The following is a 26592-nucleotide window of genomic DNA, read 5'->3' as shown; positions in this document are numbered from 1 at the left end:
ATTAATATTACTTATCAGAAACTTATCTTGTCACCTCACATGATGATTTTGTTCCCAGGAAAAAGAGCTTTGTATATAAGTAATTATTCAGTACTAGAAATTTGAATGTAATGTCAAAAAGGCATCTGATGTTGCCTTTTTTTTTTCAAACTCTACCCAGATTTCCTAAATGCTAACTTTTTGCTTTATTCCCTCCTGTCTACCCTATGTGTGTACTTTTTTCTGGATCATTTGCGTGTAAATTAAAGACAGTGCCACTTATTTTAAATAGCTCCATGTATATCTCCTTGAAAAAAGGCGTTTGCTTACATAAGTATATAACCAAAATCAGAAATTAACATCAATATTTTATTTAACTTGCAGCACTTTTTCAGTTTACCAATAGTCTTAGTAATGCTCTATGCGAAAGAAAATCTCAGATTATGCAATATATTCTGTTTCTGTATCCTTGATTTATAATAATTCTTTAGTCTTTGTGTCTTATAACAATGACATTTTTGAAGAGTACATGTTAATTGTTTATTTTTTAAAGATTTATTTATTTATGCATACAAGATGCAGGCCAGAGGTCTGAGAGGATTCACAAGAGATAGAGTGGGGAGAAGAACAGGCAGAGCTACTGAAATACACTGCTGAGGGGAGCAGCGGGCAAGACAGGAGAGGTTTGCTTTGCCTTGTGGGTTAGCTCCCTGGTCGGGGATCAAACTCATGCTGTGGATAGCTTCATAGTGCTGCGACCAGGGAGGCCCCATTTTGGATTTGTCTGTTTCTTTATAATTAGATTCAGGTCATGGTTTGGGAGGGCAGGAATAATACAGAAATATGGTGTGTTCTCTGTGTGTTGTATAAGGAGACATAAGGTGGATATTGCTTTGACTATTTGCTTTTTTTAAATTTATTTTTAATTTAAAAAAAATATTTATTTTTTATTTTTGCAAGAACTGGGGTATAGGCCAGAGGCATGGGAGGGTGAGAGGATTCACCAGAGACAGAGTGGGGAACAGAACAGGCAGGTGGACTGAGGGTAGCAGCAGGCGAGGCAGGAGAGGTCTGCTGCTCCATGTGGGTATCTCCCTGGCCAGCCAGGAATTGAAACCGTGCTGCAAAGGCTGCAGACAGCTTCACAGCGCTGCGCTCAACCCGCTGCGCCACTAGGGAGGCTGCTGCTTTTTTTTTTTTTTTTAAGATTTATTTATTTATGCATACAAGAACTGGGGTACAGGCCAGAGGTGTGGGGGGTGAGAGGATTCACCAGAGACAGAGTGGGGAACAGAACAGGCAGACTGACCAAAACACACTGCTGAGGGGAGCAGCAGGTGAGTCAGGAGAGGTGAGGTCTACTGCGCCATGTGGGCAGCTCTCTGGCCAGGGATGGAACTCGTGCTACAGTGGCTGCGGATAGCTTCATAGATTGCGTCTCAACCCCTTGTGCCACCAGGGAGCCCCCCTGTATGTGCTACTTTTTTACTTAGTAATCCCAAATCCAGGAATTTACCCAAAAGATAGACTTACACATGCATGAAGTGATAGCATTGTTTGTAATTACAAAAATTAGGAACAATCTATAGGAAAGGAGACTGTTTGAATAAAATTTGGCACATTCTCCCAGAGGAGCATAATGCAGTTGTAAACAGAGATCTTAATGAAGTGATTTGGCTCAGTGAAAAATAAAAAGTGTATAATATGTATTCCACATGATCTTCTGTTTAAGAAAGAAGGGGAAATAAGAAAATATACCTACTTGAGGTGTGGAGTCATCTTTGGTGAATGCCACTTTAACCCTCCAGTAATGGCCTTGAGTAGGCACAGTGTCCTGAATTTTTTTGGTCATTGCAGTGATCTTGACCAGAAGATGAGAAAATGCTTGAAGAAAGAGTACATGGAAAAGAGGACCAAGAGTGGGGAGCATGGCAATGCAATGTGAACAGACTTTTTAATCCTGCAGAGGAATCTGAACCATTGATTATCTTTTCATTGGATGCCTTGACTGAGAGATGACCTAAAGCCTCTTGGTAGATGAGCGTCCTATCGCTCTCATTTGGTCTCCAGAATCCTTTGGAAAGTGACCCATTGAAATGAAACCATGAGAAGTATGGAAGCCTGTTTTGCATATATGTTGAGCAGAGCCTTTCCTACTCTCCTCTACTAACGCGAAACCTGACTCCTAACATGTTTCTTGTCGTTGTCTACCACCACACAGCTTTCAAACAACTTATCTCCCTCAATAAAATAAGTGGCTTTAAAAAGAAAAAGAAAACATATGTATTTGCTTGTTGGGGAAAAACAACACAGGAAGGGTAAAATGGAGATTAATGAGGTTAGTTACCTACCTGTAGGGGGTGGTTGAGGATTCCATGGAAGGTTTGGAACCAGGTTAATGTTTCACATAACACATTATGTAAACAGCAAACACACAAATAAAATCCAGAAGGGGGGAAAAAAAAAACCACCCTAAGGTGGAGTACAAACCTATAAATGATCTGAACCTCATTTCAAATGAATAACTGACCACACTGAAGTGGGGGTTGGGGTGGAATTTTAAAAAACAACTGATTTGAATAACTTTAGAAGCTGGCATTGGACTGTGTCCTCAGATAAAGACAAAAAGAGCTCAAAACAAGTCTGTTGAACTAACAGCTTTTCTATGGAGTAAGGAGTCACTGGCACAGATTTGCAATTTTGAAGCATTTTTTTTTTTTTGTTCTAGGATTAAGCAAATAAGTGAATGTATTGTAGAAATGGAGTGAAGTTTCTCACTGGTGAAGGGAACTACAAATGTGTAAAAGTGAAAGGATGAACTGAAATTAAGTAATGCTTGACTGGAATTGAAAATAATGGTATAAACTTAGGGTTTTAAAAGTATGCATGTGTGGAAACACAAGTACACAACTATACACCTTTTCCCCTGCCCCGTAACTGCTGAGAATGCCTGGTATGTGGTTAGCACTGAGAACACCTAGTGCCAGTTCTAGGTTTCTAAAAACCACTCTCCACTAAAGGAACTCTAGAGAAATAACTGGTCACAGCTCTCTGGTAGGGAAAATAGAAGATGAGCTTGGAGCATCTTGTAGTGACAGAAAGTAAAGAAATGCTCTCAGAAAAATGAAATGATGATGGAATGTCAAGGAGAGAGAGGCAAGGTAGGAGAACTCCAATAAAAATAAAATAAGGCAGCGCCTCCCTGGTGGCACAAGGGGTTAAGCACAGCGCTGTGAAGCTATCTGAAGCCACTATAGCACGGGTTTGATCCCTGGCCAGGGAGCTGCCCACATGGCACAGCAGCAGACCTCTCCTGTCTCACCCGCTGCTCCCCTAAGCAGTGTGTTTCAGTCAGTCTGCCTGTTTTGTTCCCCACTCTGGTGAGTCCTCTCACTCCCCCAGCACCTCTAGCCTGTACCCCAGTTCTTGTATGCATAAATAAATCTTAAAAAAATAAGGTAAATAAAAATAAAGGAGGAAGGAAAAGTCTTCCCTAAGGTAGAATTCTAAATAGAAGAAATGGTGGAATTAGAAAATCTCCATTTGGCAATCATACCAATTGATTTAAGTAAGAATCATTAATGGATTGGGTGAAAGTTTGAGTAGTTGGGCATTAACATCTCAAAGTATTTGCCCATAGGATTTTAATTATCAAAGGGAAAATAACCACAGGGGAGAAACCTGGCTGACATCACTGTGACCAGGAGATCCAAGTTAAAATCTCAGTTGTCCCTACAAGATCTGCTCGTCATAATCACCTAGTTACTGAGGGAAATTAAGCCTAAAGGAGCAACCAAGTCGAGGCAAAAGGATGATCAATTTTACTGTTTAAGGAGCGAATTTCTGCTTAATTTTGTAGACAGATGTCTCTTCAGGGAAGGTTAATAAATTAAGGTACAATAATAGAGATATTGACTATGAGCTTCAGCATAATCACCTGCCTTTGAACTGATTTTTTTTTTGCTATATAATTTTTTGTGTGTTTTCGCTTATGTTCCTATTTGGATTTACCTGAAAATTATTCATATTCTTAAACTCATTAGAATATCAGAATAATATTTTATTCTCATTTTACAGAAAATGAGAAATTTCAGTTTTGTCTGCTTTGTTTCCATCCACCCCTTTAATAAATTTAGTGTCTTTATTTAAAGCAACTAAAGGTGTGTGTTTCAAAAACATTGTTTTTATGTCTTTTCTGTTATTATAATTAAAATAGTGAGTAATAGTGGTACCCTCCCCCCATTAAGGGTTATTGCTTTTACGTGCCATTTCTATCATTCTAACTGTTTTTAGTGCTTACAACAACCCTCAGTAAGTTTATATTTTGAACTGTGATTTATAGAACACTTTCAAGTACTTTTTACTAAAAAGATGTCTAAGACTATATTTACCTTTGCATAACTGGTGATTTGACTGTTTATGAAATTTCTTGGTCTCAACATTTTTTTTTTAAGATTTATTTATTTATGCATACAAGAACTTGGGTACAGGCCAGAGGTGTGGGGGGTGAGAGAATTCACCAGAGACAGTGGGAACAGAATAGGCAGACTGACTAACACACTGCTGAGAGGAGCAGAAGGCGAGACAGGAGAGGTCTGCTGTGCCATGAAACAGAGTGGGGAACTAAACAGGCAGATTGACCGAAGAGGTCTGCTGTGCCATGTGGGTAGCTCCCTGGCCTGGAATTGAACTTGTGCTGCAGTGGCTACGGATAGCTTCATAGGTGGCGTCTTAACCCTTGCGCCCCCAGGGAGGCCCTGGTCTCAACATTTTTGAATCAAAACTTTAGTGGCTTTATCTTCCATGTCTTTATCTTGGCCTCAAGTTTGTAGGAATAATTTGTTTTCTATTTGTGTACCATACACCATCTTTTAGTTCTGTAAGACTGGTTTTTCATTGCTCCCTTTGATATGAAATCTTGCCCCTTTTTATTCTTAATAGTAGTTTCAGTTTGAATATGCTTTTAATTTTTAAGTACTTTAAATTTGGGGAGGAATTGAATGGATCCTTTTATAGATTTCTGGCTTTGTTGGGTTATAGTCAAAGAGTATGACCTATAAACTGTGTTTTGGAACATTAAAATTTTTTAATAGCCAAATATACCCTTTTTTTAAAAAAATTTATTAATTTATTTATTTATACAAGCACTGGGTACAGTCAGAAGCGCGGGAGGGTGAGAGAATTCACCAGAGCCAGAGGGGGAGCAGAGCAGGCAGAAGGACCGAAGTACACTGCTGAGGGGAACAGCTGGCGGCAGGAGAGGTCTGCGCGCTATTTGGGACCCTCCTCTGGTGGCCAGGGAGCAGCTGGGGATCGAACTGGCGCTGCAGAGGCTGCGGGCAGTTTTGCAACCCAGCTCTCAACGGCTGTGCAACTGGGGAAGCCCTACTCTTGTTTTTTGTAAATATTCCAAGAACATGAATGAAGAATGAGTATTTGTAACTTAAAAGGTGCAGAATTTTATACAAGCCTATTATAGTGGAACTTGTTGATTATTTTATTAAATCTTATGTATTGTTCTTTTTTCCTTGCCTACTTAGCCCATGGTACTGAAATATGTTTTGTTAAATTTCCCATGAAGAGTGTGTATTTAAATTTTTCTTGCATTTCTAATCTTGCTGCTTTATTATTTTGTATATAAAATCTTACGATGATTTAATCTTTCTATCTTTATTTATAGTGGAGTAAGTCTTGCAGAAAGTGTTACCTTGAATTTCATCTTGTGATATTTTTGTTGTCATTTCTTTTTCCTTTTGGTATCAGTTTACTTCACTTGTATTTTACATTTTGTAAGTAGTACGTAATGTGATCTTAAAAATTAAGTCAGAGTCTATCTTTTAGTCGGGGAATTCAACCCATTTACATTTATTGTATGATTTGGTTATGTACTTGTGAAATAATTAAAATAATTTGTTTTTATTCTTTTCATCCTTTTTATATTTTATAGTCTTTTTAACCTTTATTTGTGCATTCTTAATTAAGTCTTTTTAAAAATCACTTTATATTTTCTGCATTGAGAATGTAAAAGTAGAGATATTTTAAAAGTTGTTTCTGAGGAATTTACTGTGGTTGCCTTTGTCATTGCCATTAGTACTCTATGAAATTAAACACCACAGCTGCCATGTTTTTGGTTTTTAAAAAGATGCCCTAGACCTGGAGAAATTCACACTACTTGTCTGAGAAAAGGCAGCATGAAGTAGTGTAAAGAATCCTTGTGAGCCAAGACAATGTAGGTCTTGGCTCAGCCACTCTATGACTATGTCTTTGAACAAGACAGCCATTCTGTGTCTGGTTCTCTTTGGCATTATTATTTTAAAGCCTGTAAGCTCTAGATTGCTCACAAGTAAAACAAGTATGTCAGTGGAGAATTTTAGAATTGGAATATTTTGGCTGAATGTCTGCCCTGTAGTTGTATTTGTACATTTTCCTCTTCATATTTAGATCTTGAGAGCCATAGACTAGGAATATCTTTGTTACATAGAAGTATGTAACATAGCAAAATATCTGTTAATATTTATTAATAGCTAATATTACATCTTGAACAGGATATTGTAAATAGTTGAAGAAAAAAGTTTTAAGATGAGTTGTATCCATTATGGTTCCATAACAGCTAGTTTCTGAAGAGGACAGATCTGAATTGGCTTTCATTTTGGATTTCAGAGTTTCTTTGTAATTGAAAGATTATATATGACATATACAGATTTGAATTTGAGTTTTAGCAGTTGATGCATGACATTCAGTTTTATGTTCAATAATTTTTGGAGAAGATAGACCTATTTTAATTTCTCTTTGGAAATTCTGATTCAGGAAATGTCAAATAGGCTAAGAGTAAGGTCTTAAAGATTTATTGCTTTTGTCTTATTTCCTGGTGGGTTTTCTCTTAAAACCTTGTGTTTGGTTAAATGATGACATGTGGTTGAGATTACAACAGTCAGCAGTTTGTTAGCTGAAAGGAAGAAAATAGTGAGAAGTGGACAAGTTGAACTGCAAAGAAAGATTTGAGATAGATATGCCATTAATGTTTCAGAAATCTTTTGGAAAGGATGTGTGACTGTTAAATTTGTAGTTTTGTTTCTTTTGTCTCCAAAATTATATGTCAGCTAAGTAAAGTAGGGGAATGTACCTTACATATATGTGTATGTGCATGTGTGCAATCACACACAGGCATGTCTTTTAAATTGAGGAAGGAGTGGAATTAATACTAGAGGATTTGTGTGTTTTGGGAGTCAAAAAAATGGAGATAAAATATAAAACAAAGGTTAATTTATTGTCAGACTTAAATGAATGGTTATAACAGAATGCCTTAACATTATATGATTTTATTATTTTTAGATACTGATGTAGAATTTGCATGCCACCAACTTGGTTTTAATTAGCTACTTTTTAATCATCAAAGTACTTAATAGGATTTCTTTTTAAAATTTCATATAACCGCTGCAATGCTTTATGGTAGAACATTTTTCTTAGTTCAAAGTTAAGGATGGGGAAGGATTTTTTTAAGGTTGTGTATTAATAATTCAGACTTCATAAGATGTTGATCTTGGATTTCTTCTTTATCACAGTGAAGATTGAGAGGTTCTTTTTAGCAGGTATTAAAATAGTATAGAAACTTTGTCTTCTGTTATAATATTAGATAGTGATTTTCAGATTTTAATTTTGCATTTATAGACATAGTCTGATGTTTTAATTTTTCTTCTTCCTCAAATCATTGCGAATTATGCTAGATTTCTGTATAGCATACAGTTTCAGGGAGGAAGCATTCATTGGCTGAGCTGATTAGTCAAATGAAGTTGTCTGACATGGGTTACTTTAGTTTGTGGTTTTAGATGAACAGTACATAGTACACAGCTGTTGCTCCAACAGCTTTGTTCCAGCTGTCTTACTGGCCTGTCACAAAATACCCCACATTCCTTTTTTTTTTTTTTTTTTTAATAAATGGAACCCCTTGTAATAGTCTATACTTTATTACTTAAAGTGAATCCTAGTAGTTACTTCAATGGTTTCTCTTCACTGTAATACATATGAATAGCTATTTATATAGAATACTGCCTAAATGGATTATTAATGATAACTAAACCTTTTTTTCTAATTTTTTGTTGTGAGTTAAAGATGCGATTGTGAACTATACAAGGGAGTAGTTAACATTGAAAAAGACACTAAAATTATTTAAATAATGTACACAAATAAGTAGTTGGCATCTGAATAATTACATCTTGTAATTTCTTATTTTAACTTTGAGTTTTTGTTAATAAGTTACCATGGCTGTAAAATGAAAAGAACTTACATAGGTAATTTTAGTTTATGTTTTTGATAAGGTGGTTGGACTTCAGTTCATTTTCCTAGCTTATACAGTAACTGAATTGGAATATAATGGGTTTCAAGTTTTGTTTTTTAATAAGGAACAGGGACTTATGAGGAGTACTTGGAATTAGTACGTACACATACATGTGTAAATACATATATAGATAGAGCATAAGCTAATGAGCCTTTTTTGTTAGGCACCATACTAAAAGTTTTAGAAGCATTGCTGTATTTACTCTTTATTGTTTATTATTTCTTATTTACAGATATGGAAACAGGCCCAGAGGGTAAGTAAGTTGCTCAAAATCCTACAATAATGGCTGAGATGGTACTTAAATCCATATTTTCTCATTACAAAGTGCAAAAGGACTCTTGCCTTCTCCAAATAAATCACTTTACATTTGAAGACTTACCTTAATGAACTTTTCTGAGGGTTTCTTTCTTTTTTTCTTCTTCTTTTTTTTAAATCATCATGTTATTGAAGTTATTGAAGCATTTTTCCCTGAGTTGAAATCAGAAGAGCTGGGCTTGAATAAGGAGTGAAGAAATCCTCTCCTGCCTCCTTGTCCGTCTCCTTCCCATCATATATATGCTGCACTGGAGACTGCTTTTCCCCCACCCGGCAATCCCAAAGACATGTGCCCTATACCTGTTAGAAATTCCCATACTCAGACACAGCTTGATCACATTTAGTCACTGTATAAAATGTACACTTGTGACCCTGAAGCTGTATCTTTCCCCAGGTATGTCATTTTCTCTTAGTCATCTTTCTAGATGTGACTCAGTCTTTGTCTCGGCAAAACTTTTTCTGAGGGACTGTCCAGTGTGGACTAGCTGCTTCACTCGTGTACTTCCCACGTATCCTGCGCATTCTTTTTCTGAACACTTTGAGAATATGTTGTAAAAGTAATGCCCTTTTAGTGTTTCCTAAAGAACATAAAAGAGGGAGTCTTTTATAAAACCTTAGTATAGTTACCAAAATCAGGAAATTATCATCTAACTTAATCACATTTCACCAGTTGTTTCAATAATGCCTTTGGTAATGAAAGAAAAAAAAATGTTTATTTCCCCCCAGGAATGCATGTTGTACTTATTTTTCTTAAAATTATTTGTAAAATATCCCACAATTTGGGCTTGTCTGATGTTTTCTTATTATTGGAATCAAATTATGTAGTATTGGCAAAAATATCAGAAAAGTCTTTCTCTGGGACATCACATTAAGGAGGCACATGATGATGTGAAATCTGATCACTCGGTTAACCACTGAAAAATTATCACTGTTTCCTTTGTGATTAATAAATATCTTGTGAGCTACTAAGGCCAGGTTAGTAAGTTTATAAGGCTTAGCTACTTTTGAGGTTGTTGTGTCTCTTTCCTCAATGCTTCTGTTTTAACTTTTGTCTCTCTTATTACACTGTTCTCTAAAGTTTGCATTTTGTGACATGATATTTTTTTTTCTAATGTGCTCAAAGAACTCTTGCAACATACTGTTATTTAGGGTCAAAAGCCCCCAGTTCCTACATTTGTTTTCAGTAAAAGGATCTATGCTTAACTGGGCTTTAGTTTGTTCATATATAAAATGAAGGGATTAAATCCAAGATCTTTTCTGATCGATTCTGATGTCCTGTGACACGAGTTAAAAAATATTAGGTTGTTATATCTACTTTGACCTTTCTCCTAAGGTTTTTGAGAGTTGTCTTTATACTTTATATATTATGTATATACTATATATATTATGTATAATATATAAATGGCTCATTGGCTTATAAATGTTATTGGTTATTGGCTTATAAATGTTAACATATAAGTGTCTCATTGGTTTAGCTTGTGATAGAACTCTTCATACTTTTACTGGTGCCATGATATTCCTCACACCTATGTAATGCCATTTTCCAAGCTGAAAGAAAAAGAGGTATTTTCTTTTGGTAGGGAGAGGGAAAGGATGGGGGTTTCTTTCCTACAGCAGAATATCCATAAATAAATCCTGTCATTTCTTGGGTTTTTCTAAATTGTTTAAAGCAAAAAGGAAAGGATTGGGGAAAAAAAATTTTTTTTCAGTGATATTTATCACCTTTAAAAACCTGCCATCTCTATAATTTCTTTCAGATGGTTCAATTATTATATCTTAATTTCTAAAAAGTGAGTGATCTTAAGTCACAGGAATTAGGAACAAATTATTTACTTGTAGAAGTTATTTCATCATAAATAGGCTGAAAGAGTCAGTGTAATTTCAACATTTTACTACTTTTTAAGTTCTGTGATAAAAGTATTAGGTTATCTAACTCATTTTAAAAAATTGATTTGGCACATTTTAACTTTTTAAAATAATTTTTAAGAATTTAAAAAATTGGCATTTGCTTTTTATGATGTTCTCAGAAACCTTTTGTATGCATTGTTTCATTTTATACAGGTGATACATCTTTATGAGCATAAAGCAACTTGATGTCATGTTTATTATTATTTTTATCCTATAGGTGGAAATGGAGGCTTGGAAAGAAGTGTTTACCCAAGTTCCTATAGCAAGTAACTGATGACACTCATATTTAAGTTTTCCTGATTCTTGAATATAGTGATGTTCTTTTTTTTTTTTTTTTTTAAAGATTTATTTATTTATTTATACAAGCACTGGGTACAGTCAGAAGTGCTGGAGGATGAAAGAATTCACCAGAGCCAGAGCGGGGAACAGAACAGGCAGACTGAGGAAATGCACTGCTGAGGGGAGCAGTGGGCGCAGTAGCAGAGGTCTGTGCCCCATGTGGGACCCTCGCTGGTGGCTGGGGATCAAACCGGCGCTGCAGAGGCTGCGGGTAGCTTTGCAGCCCAGCGCTCAACTGCTGGGCCACCAGGGGAGGCCCTGTAGTGATGTTCTTACCCAGACTGTGAATGTTAAATTGGAACAAAAATGCCAATACTTAATGGATTTTTAATGCCATTTAATGAATTAAATTCTATTCTGTGATAAATCTGGGAGGAACACTGAATAGGGAGGAGACAAGAGGGAGAAATGAGTTTTCTTCAGAAGCACACTTGACTGCTTGACATGTAATCTACTAAAACTGCTGATGATGGCACTGATAAAAGCTAGCATGGGGTCAAAGATGACAGATGGCATCCTTTCTTTAAAAGGTATCTTAAGAAAACTGAGGTATACATTCTACAGATACCACTGTTAAATAAATGTCTGAGACGGACACCAAATTTAGGTTTGGTTACTTCTTGGGAAGAAGGGACGAGGGGGAGGAATAGAAAAATGATTTTCAAGGCACATGAAGGGATTTTCATATTGTTAATATTCTATTTCCTAAGGTGCGAGGTGGGTATACATATTCTTAATATTTTTTATTCATAAAATTTTCTGAGATAGTTTATAGTTAATTAAGGACAGAATGTACTCTAAATTGATTATGTATTCAAATGGAAACTTGCAGCTTTTCATGTGGTGTTTACGGTGTTATGACTTGGTTGATAAGACAAGTGTGTTCTTAAGGGGTTTCCCTTCAGGATGGGCAGTTATTTTTTTTCCTGTTCAAACAACAAATAAAACTTGAGCAAAATTCTTATTACAGTAAAAAGTTCATATTTGAGTTTGTGAGTAAAATTGTTTTGTGTGAAAATGTGTATAAACATGTGCTGTGATTTGCTTTTGAAATTACTGTATGCAATTTCTGAAGATTTCTCCAAAGCACAGTATCTGGTTTCATCTTGGTGGTTACAGGAACTGGTGATTAATTTTACCTTAGATTTCCTGTGTGAAGAAATGATGCTTTAACTTTTCCCAGCACAAAATTATTAACATTTTTGTAGGTGTAGAAAATGAATATTGTCTTACTTCTTATTGTGGTTTTAGGTGGGTGTGAATAAAGATTTAAGAAATCTGGAATGTCAAATAGTAGACCTGTGCTTTGTGCTATACTGTTGATATTTTTGCTCATGAAATTTACTCAGCTATAAAATAGATAACTTTTCAAGTGACAACAATTTTCATCAAGAGTTGGATTTCTTTTTTTCCTTTTTTGGGGGTAGGATTAGGATTATTTAAAAATATGCTTCCTTTTTGGTGTTCTTGTGAATGAGAGGAATCTTATTACCAAGTGAGGATGATATGGTGGTAGTTCATCTAAAGGCTGTGCTTTTATTTGGCTACTGCTTTTGGAGGAATAGGAGGGTGTAGAGAAAAGTTCTTCTAAAAAGAATGTCAAAAGCACATACACTTAAATATTGCTAATTCCCTCCATAAAGAAATAAATGAAAACATGATTTCAGGGCATTTAGATTTATGGGGGGGATAATTCTTATATCTCTGTTATCTCCATGTTGATGTGTTTAGGTTTTTTCTTTTTTTTTTTTTTAATTCAGCTTGAGATCTACTTGGTTCTTGAATTTTCTGTTGAGATTTGCATATTTTCATATTTTGTTCAGAGCTTCTGGATTTCACATGATCTGTTCTAGCTGATTCTGATACTGCTCTGGCAGGACAAGGGAAGGTGCCGATGCTGTTGCTTCAACCTCCTTTGAAACCTAAGGGGAGCTGCACTCGTTATTACTGCTGGGACAAAGGAGAAGCCCAGGCCCCCCACGTGATCTCCGTTAAGCTGTTGGGAAAGAGGTTCAATACTGGCCAGTGGAGATGAACCTCCTGTCTTCCTACTTGGCTGTCTGACTCCATACCACTGGGGTGTTGGGGCATCTCTTCACAGCCGTGCGAGTCGTGGCATTCTGGGATCCCCACTGGGCCTTTGCTGGTGGGACTGAGGGTGGGGCCACAGTTTTTTCTGTGCTTGGCTGCTCAATTGTCTAAATGTTCCATCTTTCTGGACTGTTCTTTTCCTGGTCTGTTAGCCTGAAGGAACACACTTTTGTTATTGTTTGTATGTGTGTGTGTTGGCATTTCCTGGCTGCTAACTTTTCCAGCTCTACTTCTTGGATAGATGAGGTAGAAAGAACCCAAGCAACTGACCACAGTGTTGTTCCTTGGGTTCCAAAGCATTAGCCCATTTGCCTTCTGCTGAACTTTCAGATTCTTATATATAATGTCAAGTAATTTTATTTCTGTGTGGTAGGGAAGTATGTTCACTTCCATCCTCCCCGAAGGAAAAGTCCTTCAGAGTTTTTGTTGTTATGGTAAGGAATGTTGTAGTTAATGTTTTCCACCTAAGTTTTTAATTTATTTTTATTTCTCTTGATTTTATTAGCTCAGAAAAATGAATTTGTATTTTTTTTAAAGATTAATTTATTTATGCATATGGGGTTCAGGCCAGAGGTGCCTGGGGGTGGGGTGGTGGAGAGGATTCACCAGAGACAGAGCAGGGCACAGAATAGGCAGATCGACCGAAGTACACTGCTGAGGGGAGCAGTGGGCGAGTCAGGCAAGGTCTGCTGCGCAATGTGGGTTGCTCAAGGCTGCGTCTTAACCCCTTGCGCCACCAGGGAGGCCCTGAATTTGTATTTTTATGTTTCTTTATTCACATTGCAAATCATTATGTCATTCAACTTAATGATTTCAGTTCTGTACCTACTGAGTTTGTGATCCTTTGCTGCAGCTATGTGAAGGCATGTATCATTCCTATTTTATTTATTTATTTTTTCAAACCAGTTCATCTTTTTATTGAGTTATTTCTCAATTAAGATAGGAAACGACTGGGATGCCAGGCAAAGGTCATCGTCAGGAATGCAGAAGTTCTCTTCAGTGATACTTGCAGAGCGGCTGCTGTTTGAGTTCCTTGTGTGAGTGGTGGTAGTTAAAAAACTTGTAGGGTGCCAACACCATAGAAACTCCCACCACATTTCCTTTACTCATGTTGTTTACTTGTTGTACTACCGGTAGTAAGCTCTTTGAAATGCTCCAGCTCCAGCAGTGCCTCTCGGGATGTAATTCCGCATCAATGTACAGCTTGGCAGCTCCCCTAGCTTGACATCCAAGAGTCTCCTCTCCTTCAGTGGTATAGCCGACACCATCTTGGAGTCCTGGGTATTATTCCTACTTTAAACCAGAAGAGTAGTCAGGGAGGAGGTCTGGGTGTAGAGACAGATTTGGGACTCAAAAGTGATTACATGATTGAAGGTAATTTGTGTACATGAGACTTTGAACATGTTCAGGAGGGTCAATCTGCTTCAAAATCAAGTCTTGAAGGCTACCACTGAAAAGAAGGCAGGACGAAGAAAAGGAACAAGATAATCAAAGATGATGATCAAACTAGAGACAAAAATCATGTTGTGTATTACAGAAACCAAGAGAAGAGAGTTTCAAGAATGACTGAGTTTTTTTAGCAGTTATGTTTTAGATTGGTAATTAGTCTAAGGGTGAACATTGTTAGATTGCATTTAGCAATGAATGGTTTATAGAGGGCAGTATAAGTGAGGTAGTGGGAATAGAAGCCTGACTGCATTGGTCAGAAGAATACTGATGGAAGAGAAAGAAGAAAGGTAAAAACTGGGGGTTCATGAATATGTGACTAAATTAAAAAAAAAGTTTCTTGTTTATATGTTGAGGAAAAAGAATTGTATGATAGAGAAGATATTAGAGAAGGGGTAAGTGATAGCAAAGGCCTTTGAGAAGGTAGGAAGAGATTGAATCTAAAACTCAAACTGAAGGGCGAAAAACTGGACAGGAATAAATTTCTTTCCCTTCTAGAGGGTGGAAAGGATATTTGGAAGGGTGTGATTATGTGTGCAGGAGACTTGAGAAGCAAAGGAGAAGTTAATGGGGGACTCAGGTAGATGTAGGAGACAAAATAATGTAGTTGTACATAGATGATTTCAGTTTATCCAAATCAGTGACTTCATAAGTTACATTAAGGCATATCACAATTGCATATATTTAAAATAATTTGCTGATACAAACAATTTTTTAAAAGAAAAATTTCATTTATTTTGTGTACAAGAACTGGGGTGTAGGCCATTGGTGTGCATGTGCACGCGCGCGTGTGGGTGTGTGAGAGAAAGAGAGAGAGGGTGAGAGGATTCACCAGAGACAGAGTGGGGAGCAGAACAGGTGGATGGACTGAAATACACTGCTGAGGGGAGCAGTGGGTGAGACAGGAGAGGTCTGCTGAGCCATGTGGGTCAGCTCCCTGGTGCAGGATTGAACTCAAGCTGCAGAGTCTGTGGATAGCTTCACTGTCCTGAGACTTAACCCTTTGTGCCACCTGGGAGGCCCATGATATAAACAATTCTTTTTTTTTTTTTAATATTTTTTAAAGATTGATTGATTGATTGATTGATTGATTGATTTATACATACATGCATACGAGCACTGGGTATAGTCAGAAGCGCGGGAGGGTGAGAGAATTCACCAGAGCCAGAGCGGGGAGCAGAGCAGGCAGAAGGACCGAAGTACACTGCTGAGGGGAGCAGCAGGAGGCAGGAGAGGTCTGCACGCCATGTGGGACCCTGCTCTGGTGGCCGGGGAGCAGCCGGGGATTGAACCGGCGCTGCAGAGGCTGCGGGCAGCTTCGCAAACCAGCGCTCAACCGCTTGCGCCACCGGGGAGGCCCAGATATAAACAATTCTTATATCTTAAAAGAAAGTTGGCAATAGGGTGAGCAGACAATCAAAAAACAAATACAATAAACGTTTGAAATTATTATCCCTTGGAAGAAAAATAAACCATTTAAAATTATCATTTGACAAAGCCAACCTATTATAGGAAAAATTATGGCCATGTAGGTACTCTCAGATTGCTATTAAAATTGTAAATCAGCGGCTGAGTTAAGTCTTCATTTCATAGGTTTTGTAGCTAATTTTCAGAAAGTCTCCTACTTTGCTAATTATGCGAAGATTTATTTACAAAATATTGTGACGATGCTACTTATAAAAATTTCGAAATAGCCTATGTCATCAATAGTAAAGAGGTTAATAATTTCTCTGCAATTAAGATTAATTTAAAAAGACAACTTGACAAGGAGGAAAAGCTCATTAAATGGGAGGAAAGCAGATTATAAAACCAAATATACAATCTAGTATATACTTGATACATTGTATGTGCACAGGGAAAAATGATTCAAATTGCCCTGAGAGTAAACCTTTACAAATTGCTGGAGTGATTTTGCGTCCCCCCCCCCCTTTCTGTGTTTCTTCACTGAACATATAATGTATTCTAGCAAGAAAGAATTTTCAAAACTTGTAACTGTATTAAGGGAATACAGTTGGTATAGCTTTTTAGAGTATAAATGGATATTATTTATCAATAGCTTTGCCTTGTCCTTTGACTTGATAAGTGCACCTCCAGGGATTTTTACTAAGGAAATGAGTAGGAATCATAAACATCTTTATACAAAGATATTTATCATGATTTGTAATAATGACATGCTGTAACTGTCCTAAGTAGGTCAATGGTTCATGGCTCTGGTGGGTCCGGTGCAGATCAATGCAGCCTATACTAAATGTAGAGATGATGGTAACGATGCAGGGAGTTGCTTATAGTATAAATTACAGAGTATAAAATGATATATTAAATTTTGTCCTCATTTTCACCCTTCAAATAATAGACAAAACAATGGGAAAAAGAGTACCAAATATTGTATTATTTTTCTTTATACTTTTAATAAACTTTCTACCATGCTCATTTTATAATTGGAAAAAATTATAAATTTGCTAATTGGTTCAAAACAATACATCAAATTGTTTGGTTTGCATTGTTATGAGTTCCAGGGAAGTTTGAGTTCTTAGCTTTATCTTTGGATTGTTTTCCCGATATGATTTGTGGTTCTTTTGCCTACTTATCTATTAGCCTCTTACTTGAAAAAAGCCTTTACATGTCCTTTTGTATTTATGCCAATAAGTTTCTCTATTGTAGGGTAAAGCACCTAAGACTACAAATCAAGATTTCTTCTGTCAGAACTCAGCAGAAGATAATTTCTCTTAAATATCTGATATGCAAGTCTTCCCCCCTCCTCCACTCCCCTTACCAGATTTTCTTATATCTTCTTTTTTTTTTAAAGATTTATTTATTTATTCATTCATTCAGTCAGTCAGTCAGTCAGTCATACAAGCACTGGGTATAGTCAGAAGCGCGGGAAGGTGAGAGAATTCACCAGAGCCAGAGCGGGGAGCAGAGCAGGCAGAAGGATTGAAGTACACTGCTGAGGGGAGCAGCAGGCAGCAGGAGAGGTCTGCGCATCATGCGGGACCCTCCTCTGGTGGCCAGGGAGCAGCCGGGGATCGAACCTGCGCTGCAGAGGCTGCGGGCAGCTTCGCAACCCAGCGCTCAACCGCTGCGCCACTGGGGAGGCCCATTATATCTTCTTTTGTAAGGAATCTAATTTTTGGCTTTCTGTTTTTCTCAAGAGTGAGATTTTTTAGAATTGATTGAAAACTGAGTGGAATACTTTGAAAATTTAATTAAAAATGTGAAAATTTTACCTTATATGTGAAGATGTAAGCAATACAAAGAAATGTAAACTAAAAAGTAATAGTTTTTTACTTTATCTCTTCATTCTATTCCTGTTTACTTTTCATTCTCTAGTAGTGTTTTAATATTGTTACTAGTAAGGTGATACTATTGATGTTCTTTGGACAGCTATAGAAAGAGCCTATTTGTTTTTATGAACCCATTATTGTGGTATCTCTTAATGTTGAATTGTTCTTATGTTCGTAGGACATGGCATCACTTCATTGGAGTATATGTAGCAGACTGAAGAATTTTTATATGTAATAATTTCACCTTATAAGCTTTTTGTTTGTAAAATTGTGTTTCTTATTTCCATTTTTTAAATACACAAAACCTGTAATAAGATCATATTTGTCTTGTAGGATGCATTGTATAGCATGTTCATCTTTACATTCTGTGAATTTTAAATTTTCTATTCTTAAAATCTGAATTTAGCATTGTTGTCATTAATTCCAGATATCATTTTGTTGATAGTTCTTAAGACAATTTTGTGGGCCTCCCGGGTGGCGCAGCGGTTGAGCGCTGGGCTGCGAAGCTGCCCGCAGCCTCTGCAGTGCCGGTTCGATCCCCGGCTGCCAGGGAGGATCCCACATGGCACGACAGACTTCTCCTGCTGCGCCCACTGCTCCCCTCTGCAGTGTACTTTGGTCCTTCTGCCTGTTCTGCTCCCTGCTCTGGCTCTGGTGAATTCTCTCACCCTTCCGTGCTTCTGACTATACCCAGTGCTTGTATAAATAAAGACAATTTTGTGCATTTTATCTTATGCTGATTTAGGTTTACTATTTCCTGAGAGATCAGCTTTGTGTGTGTTGTATATATATTTTTTAAAAAAGTTGTTGTAGAAACAATATATTAGTGTCTCAAATTTATTATACAGGTGTGTATGAAAGTGTCTTATTTTTGTTAGAACCATTTCCTCTTTGAATAAATACATCCTCTCAACTTTTTTTTTGAGTGTTACTGTATGCTATCACTCTGCTTCTAAATTTTTTTAGGGAATGTGAGATGATTAAGGCATCACTGCCCACTGACACCCATTTGGATTTTTTTGGGTGGTCCCCCTCACCCCCTACCTAGACCCACCTCTTAGTTCTGTCAGTGCTACCATCTAACAGATACTTGTGGTTCTCCTTAATCATTATGTTCTGTTTTCCTTTGGGTTTAATAGCTTTCTAAAAATCTTAGGATTTACTGCTATATTTTCTCTTAATGAGCATATTCAAAAATATGATTTTTACCTGTAAATACTGCATTAGTCATTTGATAGTTGAAATCTTTTGTTTTAATTTTCTGAACTTAATTTTTCCCTCACATTGAATTGTGCACTTCATTGATTTTTGTTTTCCTGGCTTTATGGGGAGGGACCTGTTAGTTTTAGACATTTAAAGGAGGTATATTTCTTTAGTGCACATCTAAGTGTTGAGCGGCCTAAAGCATTTGTAGTTTTGAGGTTCCTCTTTAAGAAAGAATACAGAATTATCTACACAGACGAATATTTGTTTAGAATGAGAAAGAAGGTGTCTGTAAAACTAAGGGGCCTCAAAGTTCTGTCTTCCTTTTGTGGTGAATCTGCCTGTGCCTTAAAGTGTAAAATTTGGTTCATGTATATTGAATCTTCATTAACTATGCATAATGTTTTTCTTTTAGTATTTATAATAGATTTTGCATTGATTCATGCTTTTTGTTGTTTAAATAATGCTGTTTCCATTACTATGTTTTGGCATTTCAAATCTCAAAGTAACTCTTGCCAAATGAATTTTGTCTTATTTGCTATTGATGTATTATTCATCCTTGCTTTCCTATGTTGACTAAATTTGATGCCTTTTTTTGCTCATCCTGTCATTGCTGTTAGCCTTATGTTTTTTGAGGACTGTGGTGTTACATTTTATTTGAAAAGAAATCCTGTTGAGCCTCTTTTCTATTATCATGACTATTTTGGTCTCAGTTGGCCTGTGTATTTTTTTCTCTATACTTTTCTCTCTCTCTTTTTTTTTTTTCTTGAGATTTATTTCTATTTATGCATACAAGAAGTGGGGTATGGACCAGAGGTGCAGGGGTGAGAGGATTCACTAGAGATGGAGTGGGGAGCAGAACAAGCAGATCTACTGAAATGCATTGTTGAGGGGAGCAGCAGGCGAGACAGGAGAGGTTTGCTGCGCCCTGTGGGTTAGCTCCTTGACCAGGATCGAACTCATGCCTGGCTGTGATTGGCAGTAGCTTGATAGTGTTCAGACTTTAACCCCTGCGCCACTAGGGAGGTCCCCTGTACATTTCTCTTTGAACTATGTTTATTCCTTTATCTTACAGTGACTTTTATCACTCAACATCTGTTTTCATTACCTGCCATGTGGTGGAGAGTAAATAAAAAGTTTTCATCCATGAATTTTTTTCCCGAGTTGTGGTTGTGGTTATGAAGTATATATTGAATTTATGAAGAGTTGGTTAGAAAACATCAAAATTATGTACCACACAGTTATCTTTTCCCCTAAAGCAGTTAGGGATTCATTAAGTAGGGGAGAATCTATGTTGTTTGGGTTATATTGCACAAATTTATAGTCATAGTTGTAGTAGCAATTTTAGTGACTATTTGAGTTTAGCATGAAATCAAGAGAGAATTAATAGGATAATCAGTTCTTTGCTGGGACTAAAATTTTAATCCCACATCCTCTGGGATGTGTGTGTGTGTGTGTGTGTGTTCCTGTTCTCTCAAGCAAAACAAACTTAGCTTACTTGTGTGTGTGTGTGTTCCTGTTCTCTCAAACAAAACAACCTTAGCTTACGTGTGTGTGTGTGTGTGTGTGTGTGTATGTGCCTGTCCTCTCAACCAAAACAAACTTAGCTTAGTTTATTAGTGCAAATTAACAGGTAGTTTTTCAAGGGGATTTGTTCTCAATTGTGAAACAACTTCTGGGCCTTGTTTCTGATTTGGAAGAGATGGTACAAAAAGTGGAGAGCTGGAATGTGGTGGGGAATAAAGGACTTTTATATCTGTAATTTTCCCCTACTCCCCAAAAAGGACAGGTTTGTGAGTACTGATAAAATTGCTTCTGAAGGTATCATAACACTGCTTATGTTTTTTGGTATAATGGCAAATTGTATTTATTCTTTAAGCATTCAGAAAGGCCATGAAACTGATGCCCACCAAACCCCCTCTGCTAGTTGAATAAATTTGGTAGATAGAATGAGATTTTTTTTCTCTCCTCTTAACACTAAAAAAGACAACTTCCTTTATTTTGCATTTTTGGGTGGTGGTTATATAGCACTTGTTTTGAGGTTTGACCACTCTCTTGAGCTATTTTTATTTTTACATGTAGTACACTCAGTGGTATTTTAACTATATAATATCTTCCATAAAACTCATGCATGCATATTTTGTATTAAAACACCAGTGTTTTGACTTAATTGGTTTGTGATTTCTGCTTCATCTGAATTGTTTCTTTTTATTAAAAATGAATGTCTAGCTTTCCACAGCTAAACTAAAATAGCAAAATCATACTCTTAATAGATTTGCAATGCTTGTTTTCTCTCTTTAACATGTAAATGATTTAAGATAAGATGTGAATTTCAATTGCTTCATTGCTTAGTGTCCCTGCCCTCATGCAGTCACACCCCAATAGAACACTCACAAACATTTTACTCTTACTGGAAACTGTGTCCTTAATTGAATTGAAATTCCAGATTTTGTCATGTCAGCTGGCATAAAAGATAGAGGAAAAATTTTACCCCTTAAAATTGTTTTTACCATTTATTAGCTTTCCATGGTCTTATTAAACAAATGTTAGCATTTGTGAAGCTTGATAATTTTGTTGTATATTTAGTCTTTTCCAAAACTATTTAAAAGCAGTGGACAGTGTTTGTAAGTATCATTATCACAACAAATGGTGTAGTTGAATTTAATTTGATATGTGTTGTAACTTTTTTAAAAATAAAACTTAAGCATCATGTAAAACAGTTAACAACTGCATACTTCCTGGCACAGAAATTCAACATACAAAATGCTAAAAATGATAGCTGGGTTTTGGAAACTATAACATTCTAGCTACTTTTAATTTTAAGCTGTCACTTTTGGTTTTATGAAAAAAAAAGCCATATGCCTTGAGATTTTCATATTTGTAACATATTCATAGTCTATTGAAGCCTTTGCTACTATTTTTTAGTTTGCAAAATGTGGGATAATGAGATAATTTTTAGTTCTATTCAAGGAAAGAAAACTAGATTCTGTTGAAAAGATACTAATATATATCAATAATGTTTTCCTGGATGATTTGTGTAATATTCCCAGACAGAAGTCTTAAAATTGAGGAGGCAAGTGAGAGCAATCTAGTGAGATTTTGAATTCCATCCTCCCTCAAAATGGGATCAGTTGCTCTCTTTTCTCAACCTCACTCCATCCCATAATTTAACAGCGGTATTTATGTAGAAATTACCATTTTGCAAACCAAATAGATGCTTTATTGGGAGAAGAGACCCCCATATAACAGCACACAAAAAGACTACTCTTCTGTACATTAAAAAAAGTAATATCTGTTTCAGGAAACCTAAAAATGTTGCCAAGGTTTACATAGAAGACTTAAGTCAATAGAAAAATACAAAGTATTCTTAGATGTGAAGGTTCAAGTTCCCTATCAATTTGAAAAGTTTTTCTAGAAACTTAACTCCATTCTACAATAAAAACATGAAGAAATGATTTAGTTAACCTCCACCGGAGTGTTATTTTTTTTTGTTATTTTTTTTTTTTTGAGTCAAATATTAGTGTAAGCTTACTTTTAGATATGTCAGAAAGCTCAGAGAAATCAAGTAATCTGTCCAAGGTGAAAAAGGTAGGAAGTGGCTGCAGTTAGACTTTATAACAAGGTGAGTTTGAGGGCTTTGATGTAATAATAGCTTATATTCAGTAAGCATTTACATTATGAAGCCTCACTTGTCCAGACAAAGTATTGTTTTCTTAGAACAGCATTTACATATTTTTAGAAAATCAAAATTTGTGAACTTTTGTAGGGAGGTGTGATAAATATAGGTGTGATAAATATAGAAGTATGAACCCTTTATAATCCCACAATTTCAACTTTTCTACATATAGAAGAAGTGGTCCCAGCAAATGTTTATTGATGGGTCTGTCCTTTATGATCTGCTATTCTGTTTCTTTTGTATATAAATTCATATATGTGTGTGTTTTTTTTTTAAGATTTATTTATTTATTTACAAGCACTGGGTACAGTCAGAAGCACGGGAGGGTGAGAGAATTCACCAGAGCCAGAGCAGGGAACAGAACAGGCAGACTGACGAAGTACACGGCTGAGGGGAGCAGCGGGTGGCAGGAGAGGTCTGTCGCGCCATGTGGGACCCTCGCTGGTGGCCGGGGATCGAACTGGTGCTGCAGAGGCTGCGGGCAGCTTCACACAGCCCAGCACTCAACTGCTGCGCCACTAGGGGAGGCCCTGGATTTGTTTTTTTATGTCTTGTATTTTGTTCCATTAGTTTTTGTCCCCCTATTCCTGTGTTAATTTCACTTTATCTTAATTTTTTAAAAGATTTATTTATGCATACAAGAACTAGGGTATAGGTCAGAGGTGCACGGGGTGAGAGGATTCACCAGGGACAGAGTGGGGAGCAGAACAGGCAGACTGACTGAAGTACACTGCTGAGGGGAGCAGTGGGCCAGACAGGAGAGGTCTGCTGTGCCATGTGGGTTAGCTCCCTGGCCAGGGATCTAACTCATGTCACAATTGCTGGCCAAAGCTTGGTACCTCTGGGACTGTAACCCATGTGCCACCAGGGAGGCCACTCACTTTATCTTAATTTCATATAAATGGAGAAGTTTCACTCATGGGTTCATTTAATAAAAAAATTCATTGAATAGATAGTTATTGGACAATGTCTATGTTCCAGGTCCTTTGAAAGTGCTAGGAAAATAGCACTTTGAACAAAACAAAAATTTCATGGAGTTTATTCTAGTAAAGATTTGTTTTGGTATTTATCTTGCTGATAAGTTTTAGAACAGCGTGCCAAGTTCTATGAAAAACCTGATAGCTTTTTAATTTTAAATGGTATCAGATAAAGGAAAATTAACATTAGCAATTCTGTTCATGAACATAGAATGCTTCTCCAGTCATATTATCCCCCCTCCTTTTTTTTTTTGGCCTTTATTTTAATGGTATAGTTTCTTTCCATAAAGGTCTAGAATATATTTTAGGAAATTGACTTTTAGCCCTTTGCACTCCACTGTCCCCTCTCAGGGGACATCGGAATTCTAGCATATCACTCGGATGTCCCCTCTCAGGGGACATTGCAATTTATTAGTGATTACGGGGAATTGAGTTATTTCAACGCAACTTTTTGAGACATGCATGTTTCCCTGAAGTTTTATCTTGAAATGGCACAAGAAATTAAATCAAAATATCGTAAAATTACTAAGATATATACAAGAAATGTCAGCGGGTTTTGTGTCGGACGAGAACGTGAGATGCGTGCTCACGACGGTCCGAGCACTTCGCGACGCCACTTGAAAAGAGCGATAAGGGGAGTTTGTAGAAGAAAGGTTGGTTTTCGAACATAGCGCGCACTGTATAGTGAGATATATAATTACAAATAAACAAGTCTACATCTGGAGGAAAAGATTTTCAAAGCTGAGCTCATTTTGGTTTGAAGCTTCGAGCAGTGCACATAGATCTAAGGAGGAGAAAATCGGAAAAGTGATTCTTAGTGAATAAATTGTTTGGTGAAAACTATTTTGGTAAATATCATCTTGTCAGTTAGTAATAACAATTAGAAATTTTCAACCCATGCATTTATTCATATTTTTTATTAGAACAATGGCAAAGCGTCCAACCACGAATGAGTCTCATGACACAAGTAGTAGTGAAGATGAGCTCCAGATAGACCTCTATACAGACATGTCAAACATGCACTAATAGCCTGCAATGCATATTGGGGAGTGTTACAAAACTTATCATACTGTACAAAATTATAAACAATAAAATATTGTTTTTTTTCAAATATACATTCCTCGATGTCACCCAATTCATATAAGTCCAATATCATTATAATATGTTACTTGGTTCCAAAATTATACTAAATAATGCGAGGGTCTGTAAATGCACGTTTCCGCCGCAAAGTAGCGTCGAGTACCTGGTAGCCAATGTCCAGAATGGTTCGGAGTGCAAAGGGCTAGTTATGTTGTACATTTGTTACTGGTATTGCAAATGTTATATTTTATTTGACTTAAGTTTTCTAATGATTTATATACAGAAATGACAATTTTTCTTTCTTTGTTTTCTTTTGTGGCTGAGGATTATGTAGGTTTTTTTTTTTTTTAAGATTTATTTATTTATGCATGTAACTGCTGGGGTACAGGCCAGAGATATGGTGGGTGAGAGGATTCACCAGAGACAGAGTGGGGAACAGAGCAAGCAGAATGACTGAAATACACTGCTGAGGGGAGCAGCGGGCGAGTCAGGAGAGGTCTGCTGCGCCATGTGGGTATCTCCCTGGCTGGGGATCGAACTTGTGCTACAGATGTTATGTATGGCTTCATAGACTGTGTTTTAACCCCTTGTGCCATCAGGGATGCCCCAATCACTGGAAGTGTGGTAGCATTGACTTTTACAAGTTCTGGACCTGCTTGTTTGTGTATGTGTGGCAGAGTTCTTTTGTTTCTTATTCTCTTTCTCTCTCTTACTGATCCAAAAACTGCAGGCTTTCTAATTATTGTATCCCCAAAAAAGGGTGAGTGCAAACAAGAATAGGGAGCACTCATTGATAGGAAAACACAGAAAAGGCAGAACCTCATGAGTAAGTCAGAATTTCAATTAGAGACTAAACTTCAGGCCAGCAACAAACCAGGGGACGGTGTGGAAAATCGCTAAATTTAATGCCTTTTTCTTTTTAAGATTTATTTATTTATGCATATGTAGGCCAGAGGTGCAGGTGTGTGTGTGAGAGAGGATTCACCAGAAGCAGTGGGGAGCAGAATAGGTGGATTGACTGAAATACACTTCTGAGGGGAGCAGCCTGGGAGACAAGAGAGGTCTGCTGTGCCATGTGGGTCAGCTTCCTGCCTGGGGATTGAACTTGTGCTGCAGTGCCTTGGAACAGCTTCATAGTGCTGAAATTTAACCCCTTGGGCCATCAGGGAGGTCCTAAACCTAACACTTCTTAAGGATGCTCTAACAAGGATGAAGTGGTCGTAGGTGGGATAAAGAGGTAGACAGCTCCTTGCTCTCCTTACTCCCACTCACTCCTGAATGAGCAAACAAATATGCAATAAGGAAATACCAGACACAGCAGAAATAACAGCAGGTTTACTCACAGTGCGCACTCTGTACGGGGACTTAAGATTTTTGTTTATCTATCTATCTATCTATCTATCTATCTATCTATCTATCTATCTATCTATCTATCTATTTATTTATACAAGCACTGGGTACAGTCAGAAGTGCGGGAGGGTGAGAGAATTCACCAGAGCCAGAGAGGGGAGCAGAGCAGGCAGAAGGACCAAAGTAAACTGCTGAGGGGAGCAGCGGGCGTCAGGAGAGGTCTGCTCGCTATGTGGGACCCTCCTCTGGTGGCCGGGGAACAGCCGGGAATTGAACCGGCACCGCAGAGGCTGTGGGCAGCTTCGCAACCCAGTGCTCAACTGCTGCGCCACCGGGGAGGCCCGACTTAAGATATTTTGATAGGGTTTTTTTTTTTTTTTTAAAGATTTATGCATACAAGAACTGAGGTACAGGCCAGAGGTGCAGGGGGTGAGAGGATTCACCAGAGACAGGGCGGGGCGCAGAACAGGCAGACTGACTGAAATACACTGCTGAGGGGAGCAGCGGGTGAGTCAGGAGAGGTCTGCTGCGCCATGTGGGTCACCTCCCTGGCTGGGGATTGAACTTGTGCTGCAGAGTCTGTGGTTAGCTTCATAGGTTACGTCTTAA

General features: G+C 37.3%; 1 protein-coding gene across 1 annotated transcript in view; it reads left to right on the top strand.

Annotated features, from left to right (window-relative positions):
• Nucleotides 1–26592, top strand: part of RRAS2 (RAS related 2) — a gene marked incomplete at both ends in the record, with an annotated part of 70283 nt that overhangs the window by 6374 nt on the left and 37317 nt on the right. The window lies entirely within an intron of this gene.

This window comes from Talpa europaea (genome assembly GCF_964194135.1).
Source record: "Talpa europaea genome assembly, chromosome: 1".
In the NCBI taxonomy this organism is placed as follows: Eukaryota; Metazoa; Chordata; class Mammalia; order Eulipotyphla; family Talpidae; genus Talpa; species Talpa europaea.
The sequence above is the reverse complement of the archived record's forward strand: the minus strand, read 5'-3'. Positions and strand labels throughout refer to the sequence as shown.